Source organism: Myzus persicae, unplaced genomic scaffold, assembly GCF_001856785.1.
Source record: "Myzus persicae strain clone G006 unplaced genomic scaffold, MPER_G0061.0, whole genome shotgun sequence".
NCBI classification, from domain to species: domain Eukaryota; kingdom Metazoa; phylum Arthropoda; class Insecta; order Hemiptera; family Aphididae; genus Myzus; species Myzus persicae.
The window spans coordinates 118,615-127,762 of NW_019102476.1; positions in this window are offsets into that span (position 1 = coordinate 118,615).

Genomic DNA, 9,148 nt, shown 5'->3' on the forward strand with positions numbered 1-9,148 from the left:
ATACTGTACCTATTTTGTACTTGTTTTGGTATAATACTTACTATAAAGCAAAACTAAAGTGAATAGAATAAAAACTACATTAAATATTTAAATTATATAATTAGTAACCCGTTGATTGATTTTTGAATAATATTATATTGTTAAATCTATTAATTATTTTGCAATCTACAAGTTAGCTGGAAAATTATTATTTGTGTTTGGTTCATTATTTGGTGAATGGTGAATAATGATATAATTTAGTAAATTATAGTCATGAGGATAATAATAATTATTTAACCAATTTAATTGTTATAATATATTTTACTATATTTTACATGAAAACGTATTTACTACAAAATATAGCTACAAAATACAGACAATGTTGTATTTATTCGATTTAATTTGATTTAAGAATAAAAGTAGTTGTGAAAATTAGGTATACAAAAACACTATGTTTTAGTCGAAGCGATTTTCAATGTTCGTATTTTGAAAAAGTAATTAGCAAGCAAAATAAAAACTATATTTTGCATTATAATATAAACAGTTTTGTTAGTGTATAAAAACCGCTTTGCTTAATAGTTAAATCATTGTCAACTTTCTAAATCTGCAGTTTTCATAGTCAAAATATGTTAGTCGTAAAGTCTTATAGATTTGTCAAGCGATATCATCTTTTACATGGTTTTAACGTTTAAAATAGCTTGAAAATAGTGACTACAGAATATTTGTAAAAAATGTGTAAGCAATATCCATTGAAATGTGTCTAGTGTCTGCAACAAATGGAAAATACCGATTAAAAGTTAACTATTCGTGCGGACATCAATTTGCCTATAGTTTTCCCCTTAAAATACAAAAATGTACAGAAGGGGAAAATTTAATTTTCAGCATACATAGTATATTAGTATAAATGTATTATTGGCCATATTTATTAAATGATTTATTATGTTTATCAAATATTTTTATTCGAAATATTTCACGTGTTAATGTAAATAATTTAATTCGTTTTGGGTATTATACATTCATTCTACATCAGTACCGACAGTACCTATACCAATTACTATGTAAAATATTACAATATAAAAATAGTAAAAACTCAAATAATGTTAAATGTTCTTACCTTTGAGTTTGACTACAATTTATAAATCAATCCTCTGGAATTTTCAATATCTAACATAGTAATGGTTCTAATGAACACAAATTTGTTCTGTTGTATCGTGTGAGAACTGACCGTTTTTTTGACGAAAACACACCCATGAATTTGTTAATTAAACATCCTCATCGGTAAGGCTATAGAAGTGCAATAAGAACACATTTAATAATTTAATATGACCTATATGACATAACCATTTTTCAAATACTGACTCTAATATTCTTACATTAAGTTTGATTTAAAATGTAAAAAATGAATAATTTTTAAACAGTGATTATACGCAATAAAAAAGGACTGATTTCAGGGGTCAGGAAAAAATAATATCCATCAATTTAGTTCAAAGTTCTTTATAAGTTGTTCTAACAGTATTTAAGTAATATCAAAAATACATAACCACATTTTTTTATAAGTATTTGCAGTTAAACATTTTGACAACATTTATTTTAATTAGGCATTTCGTTATAATTTAAAAATTTGAATGATACTGTCTGTTTTCTTGACGAGTTTTAGTTGTACAAACCTCGTGACCTACTCAATGTAGGTCACGTAAAATAGTGTGATTAGGTTATTGAAATAAATAGCTTAAAATTAGTCTAAATATGATGTACATTTCATCATGCATAGAAAAGAATAACATATTATAATTGATATTAAGTCACTCCAAATCTCCAATTAATATTTTTGAAATTACAATAAATTAACTAAAATATTTTTTTTTTTAAATCATTATATTTTGTTAAAATATTTAATTTTTTAAAAAGTTAAGCTTCAAATATTAAAATATTGTAACTTTATTTTTGGTATTTATAAATTGCTTTTTAACCGAAAGAAAATAATTCAATCTTCATATATTAAAAAAATAAAAATGTAATAGTTTTAAAAGTCTATATTATTAATTGAAAATGATCCAAAATATTTTTGTAAATTATATTTAGAAAATGCCTATAGAAATATTTGTCGAAAATTCAAAGTTTTTATGTTTATTCCTTTATTTTGAACTCTTATTACAACAGAAAAACAAAATAAATGCTATTGGAAATTAGTGTAGAAAAACTGCATAAGTATTCCCACAGTTCTCCCTTTTTTCGCATTAGTAAGGAAAATACTAGAATTTTCATATTTTTTGTCTCTTGAAGTAGGTACCAAACTAGATCAAATTTTTTTCTAAAAACCACTCAATATTGAGTCATCAAAAACACTAATTAATGTAAAACCAGAATCTAAAATGATGTAGTTTAAATTATCATTCAATACAATTTTCATACGGTTTTATATACTTAAACAGGAAATCTTACGAAGCATATAAATAAACAAATAACATTTAATGTTGTTTTAGGAGAGTTACCAGTTACCAGTAAAAAATTATATACAAATAAGTACTTATTCCAACATTATTTCAATTACAACTATTGACAATTTACAGACTTCTGCAGGAGATCGTAGTTAATAATATAACGAAAATGTTGATTAGGCCATCAAAATTTCCAAAAAATGAATGCATTAGAAATAATGTTGTCAATATTTAAATTTAAAAAAATGTTAGTTCTTTATTAAGTAATTCAAATTTTAAATTGTCATAAAATAAATAGCCATAAAAAGAAATAAACAGACTTATTTTTAAAAATGTAAAAGATCCTTTGCTCATTAAAATCATTTAAAAAAACATGATACATTATACAACTATATTATAACTTATAATGTACTCTCCGTATATGGTATATATAGTTAAACACACCGCCAAGACAATTGGTATTTAATCGTTATACCTACTTATTGGCTATATTTCTTGGTTGAATTATTTTTGTAAAGAAATATGCGTTAAGTTATAATAAATAACTTAATGTTATCATGGATGTAAATCAATGGATTATACAAACAAATATCTTCAATTCTAAAAGTCTACGAAGAAAATAATGAATGATTTTTAATTAATATACCTAGTTATTATTAGTCTTTAAAATCTTATTTAAAAGTTTCATATTATATAAACGTATAAAAAAATATCTTCTTCGTGTTTCAACAATATTATTTTCGTTTTTGATTATTTTGTAGCATTGAAAGGTATTTATAGGTAAAGGTACTTCATCACTTATTGCGAATGGCTACCAATGATTTTCCTGTAAACAAACTTAATTATGAAGTTATTGTGATTATATACCACACAATATATTAACTATAGTTATCATCGCTGACAGTGTTGTATAATTTAACAAAAATGTTGTAGTTAAGATTAGATAATATAAATACGTGGCTTATTATAATAGACCTACCCAACAAAACAAAAAGCATAATGTACCTGTGTATGGGAACAAATAACGATTTACGGCTGCCAACAAACTAATTCCCAGCACGCATTCCCAAATATCCGTTTCCGAAGCATAATTTGGTTCGTGACACACATACTTGTCTCTTCGGTTAAATGATCTAGACCAGCGTTTCTCAACATGTGGTAAATGAAAAGCTCATAAGTGGTAATAAAATAAAATAAAATTCGAATTATTATTATTTTTTATATGTATGTGAATATAATACATGTAAAATAACATATTCATTTTTGACAAACAAAAAAATAATAGGTTATTTGGCAAGTGGTATATGAACATTTTCAAATTGTAGGTGATACATGGATACAAAAAGGTCGAGAACCGCTGATTTAGACTGCTGGAAAAAATCCCAGCAATATTTGAGGGTAAATCCCAGATTTTCATGGTGAGAATTAAAATTGAAAAAATGTATAAATTGTAAGTAGTGGCGATAACCGATAAGTACCCATTAAAACGTTCTTATTTTTTTGACATACGTATATTATTATTTATTATATTATTGTATTGAAATAATCCCGTTAGTTACAGAAAAAAATCGTCGGTGGCAATAGTAAATAGTAATAGTAGCTCAAACTGCTCGATATCCTTCATAATGATGCACTAAAAATACTTCTTTACAGCTCACAATATTATGTAGGTACGACCTCTCCCACGAATTAACTCACACAGTCACACATATCTGCATTGACAAAAAATATGTTACCTGTTAACTGTAGAATATAGGAACTACATGTATAGTTATAAAAGCTATAGTAAACAGTATATTTTATGATAGTGGGCACCTATACAGCTATATATTATATAATTAGAGTATACTCCATGTATAATTTATAAACATCCATAATAAGCTAAATAGGTATAGGACATCTCACGGTATACTTATTTTTGAATTTTTTACATAAAATAGGCATATGATACTTATCTTATACATATATATATATATGTATGTGCGTCTGTATATACGGTAAATAGGTTAGTGTGGTTATACAAATAAAAAAGTATAATTAACTATTAATTTAGATTTGAGGTATAATACCTATATTATTCTTCGTGGGATCCAAGAACGAAATTAACTATAGTTACTCAAAATTTGGCATGGGCGTCTTTAACCTCTGAATTGAAAAACTACCGGCTATATTTTAACCCCACAAGTATACATACATACCTACTTTAAGTTTCATAAAATAACTATATTATACTCGCTCAAAACACAATTTTCATATATTAAAATGATTAGCGAAAAATATTCTGCTTAATATATTTAGAAATATGAAATTAAAAAACCAGGCAAGTGAGTTTAGCTCTGATGTACATTAGTTGTCGTGTGGGTCACTATAGTAGCATGGATGTCTTAAATTTCTTGTAATTAAATGATTTAAATTTGTATAGGTGAAAAACGATTCTGGGCATGCGTATATGCTATATAGCTTATATATATAATATTTTATGATATTATTGCTATTAAAGTAATTTATTTCACTATTCTTAAAACAGTAGATCAAATTAAGTAAATATTTAATTTGATATATTTTAAAAGTTTCCAGTAGCCACAAATAATATTTTTAAATTACATAAAAATAACTAAAACCGTTATTTACCGTTTAAAATTTTAAATATCTAATTTCAGCCAAATTTTAACTTAAACTATCTATTGAAAAAACTGTGTTTATATAATATTTAGATTTTGTGACGGTTCAACAGTTGTACACACTATCTAATTATTATCAACTTGACCTTGACTTTTAAAAACACTTAATTCTCCGTTTCTGCATTTATTTCTAAAATGATTTTTTAAACCACATTGATTACATATTTTACCATACGCAGGACAATCATTTACTTTATGCGACCTCCCACACCTTATACAATCATTAATATATTTTTCATTTTTCTCTGTAAATTTGGACTTGCTTTACAATTACAGTGATTATTTACCTTTCCATAGCCTTTTCTGCTTGAATGTTGAGTTAGTTTTCGAAAATTGGATTTCACTCCTTCGCTTAACTGATTTGACTTCTTATGTTTCTCTGCCTCAATGTTGAGAAGTGTTTTTGCGTCTTCCTGGATGAGTTTGCGATTGACTTCAGACTGTTCCACTATTTGACAGTGCTTAACAGTTTGTTCTAAGGTTAGTTCTTCTCGCAATAACCTTGCCTGTAATTCTTTATCCGATATTCCCAGAATGATTTGAGTTTTTAATAATTTGTTTTCACGGGTGTCAAGCTCATATGACTTTACTAATTCTCAAAGATCCGCATAATACTTATTAAATGGTTCACCATCGAGTTGTTTCCGTGTGAAAACTTTGTATAGTTCCATAGTTTCATTACGTCTTGATATGATATACAATAAGCCTCTAATGCTTTCAATATTTCAAATACAGTTTTAGTTGGAATTTTAAGTGTGTTGTACATGTTTAAACCATCCGACCCCAGAAGGCTTAATAGTATTGCCACTTGCGTAGGTTCCTTCTTTGCATGACTTTCAGTTGCATCAAAATAAATTTGTAGTTGTCTGAAATGTTTAAAATGTTTAGCCAAGTTACCTGTCAACTTCAGTGGGTCTGGTTTGTTGAACTCCATTAATTAATTGATTCTCTTGACGTGTATAAATTATAAATTATAGATATCAAACGAGGTTCAATACTATTGCGCCATGTTTTATGATTATGTATTAATTATTTATGATTATGTATTACTAAAAATGATTTTATGTGTTAATTTTAAAAATTATATTGTAAAATAAAAAAAAAGCGAGATATGACAGTTGTACACACTGTGTAATTATTATTACTATTTCTTGTATTAAATGAATTTAGGTTAAGTAATTATTATTATTAATTTTAGCTTTAAATAAATTTAAACTTTGTTTATCATTATTATTTATTATCAAATAAAATGGACATAAAATTATAATATTCACGAGACCAATTTTCATCGAGGCTACGATTTAAGGCAGTGGTTAAAGTGGGAAAATTTCAAGGGGGACTAAAAGTCACCAAAAATTAAGGAACGTTCCAAAGTTCTTCTTCCAAAGTCTATATTTATCCAAACTGTTTTAAGAATTAAACTCACTACGTATATCCTTCATAGTTTTTTTCTTTCATTTACCTTTGTTCATAAAACGTTAATCCAATGTACGTGTTATCAGGTTATTTACATTAGCAACCGGCCACCGGGTATCTATCTTTATTTAGACATAGTGTCTAATGTGGTGACGGACTAAGATATAAAGTCTCTGATTGTAACTATACATACCAGACAGTGCACTACTACATTAGGCGATTAATAATCTTAAGCGTCCCCATCTTCAGAAAAGTGGATATTATTCGGGCGAGATAAATTACATTTAATTTCGACGGTTAATCGCCTAGTGAGAGAGTGTGTAATTTATTAAAATTAACACACAATATAAATTTACATTACGTTTCTTGTTAAGCGTTTCTTCTTTGGAGACTTAAATGAAAGAGGACTCAAAATCTTCCCGAAAATAAGAAGAGGGACTCCCCCCCCCCCCCCCCACTTCAACCAGTATTTTAGGTATTGTGAAATTTTTTTAAATTGTTCATAATAATGGGATGCGAGTGAAGGTAATGTTTAAATTTTGAGGTCGTAGTTTAGCGTGTGGTTTCAAACGTACTAGAGGAGTTGATTAATATGGGACGAAGGTTTATGGATTAGAGATTAGAATAATTTAAGTTCTTCGTTTGGGACTTTAGTAGATCCCTCATAGAACCACTCAAGCTATCTAAGCTAAGAAACCATATTTTCACACTATAAACAAGAAAACATTTATTGTGCACCATCGTTTTTATTTTTTCGATATCACAAATACAAGAAAAGTTCTCTTGTTTAAAAATTCATTATTTCAAACTTAGATAACTTGTTTTTGTATTTGTGGTATCAAAAAAATAACGATGTTGCACAGTAAATGTTATCCTCTTAATAATATGAAAAATTGGTTGTTTAGCTTAGACTACAGCTTGAGTGGTCCTATTTCGCGAGAAACAGTTTTTGCTATGTTGAACGTTTGTAAGACGGAGACAACACATGCGGGTGTGGCGTCCTCTTAAGAAATTTAAATCATTCAAAATCTAAATTTAAATAATGTAAAAAATGATGTTTACTTAATAATAATATTTTAATTTTAATTTTTAATTGAAGCTGCTTCAAACGACAAACATTAATATACCTATATACGCGTTAATGTTAAATACAACGTATTCAACTTTTTGTACTTCATTGCTCTTATTTAATTCTGCATTTAATCGTTCAAGTCACTTTAAGTCTTAAGGTACAATTAATTTAAGTGATGTATACATTAATGGTAATCACTAATCAGTTAGTTACATAAAACTTTTACGTGTGGCCGTTGTACGTGAATTGATTACTGCACATAACGGTCCATTAAAGTTTTATGTAACCCTGAACCAGACATTACATTTATTAGTTATAGATAGGTAGTCTATTATTTAAAGTCTGTTCAGTGTATGATTACGAGAGTCAAGAGGTATTGGTCGTTTTGATTCATTGCACACTCTTAAATAACAACCATCTTGAACCTAACCTAACCGGTCTTATTTGACCCTGAACTCAAGTGTGAATTATATATTGGAGATGTAACTACTGATCGACAACTGGCGAATTGAAAACATTAAGCCCAAGTGTCGGTTGGAATTTCAGTAATGTCAAAAGTAGGATTTTTATTATAACGTTCAAATCTTTTTACTAAATAATATTGGAAAATATTTTGGAAGATCAATGCAGCAATATGATCTAATATTTATTTTTATAAAAAAACCGTCCATTATGACGTGTTAATCTATAACCTATTGACTATTAATAATAATATATATTTTCACTTTCTAGTTTAATCTCTAATAAAACTTTTGTTTGATAGATTCTTATACTTCCAATTTACCATCAAGAAGTGATCTGACAGTGCATAGACTACTGTTAAATAAAAAAACATTTTACAAATTCTAGTCTAAAATATCTGAAAATACAATAGCGTTTCTCTAGTCATTGCCAAAGTCAGGGCAAAAATATTTTTACGTGTAGTTGGCCATTTATTTTAAAGTGCGTTAAAAAATCTAAAACATTTTTTCTAACCGAAATTCGAATTCAAACGAAAATAGTATTCAAACGTTTTATTTCTTTTTTTATTACATATAACGTAGTCACGTACAGTTTTTTGCTCCATAATAATAGTGTGTTCCACGAGAGCGCGATGAGCAATCGTTTTCGTTACGAATTGTCTATACGTGTTAGAATATAATAAGTCATAATAGGTAGGTATACTGGTCGAAACCCGATAAAATAGTACAACGCTAATAATATTCAACAATAAAAAAAAATCTATAAATAGTTGTATTATACTGTTACAAAACTCTTTATGATATAACCTTACTGCAGAGTTGATCTTGAACTGGTGAAAATATACGTAGACGTAATGTTTATGGAAACATTTTTCTGTTTTTAATTGTATTTTTTGCAGTTATTATTCGTAAATATTAAAAACTAAACTGTGTTGTGTGTGTTTTCCTGAAAATGTTTGCAATGCACATTATAGGTACAGGACACAGTTTAGAGGCGTTGGACCTTTTCCTTATATAATATGTAGAAAACTCCGTAGCTATACTATAGATCTGCTGCAGTGATATCTTTATAATATTGGACAAATGCGGTTTATCGTCGTA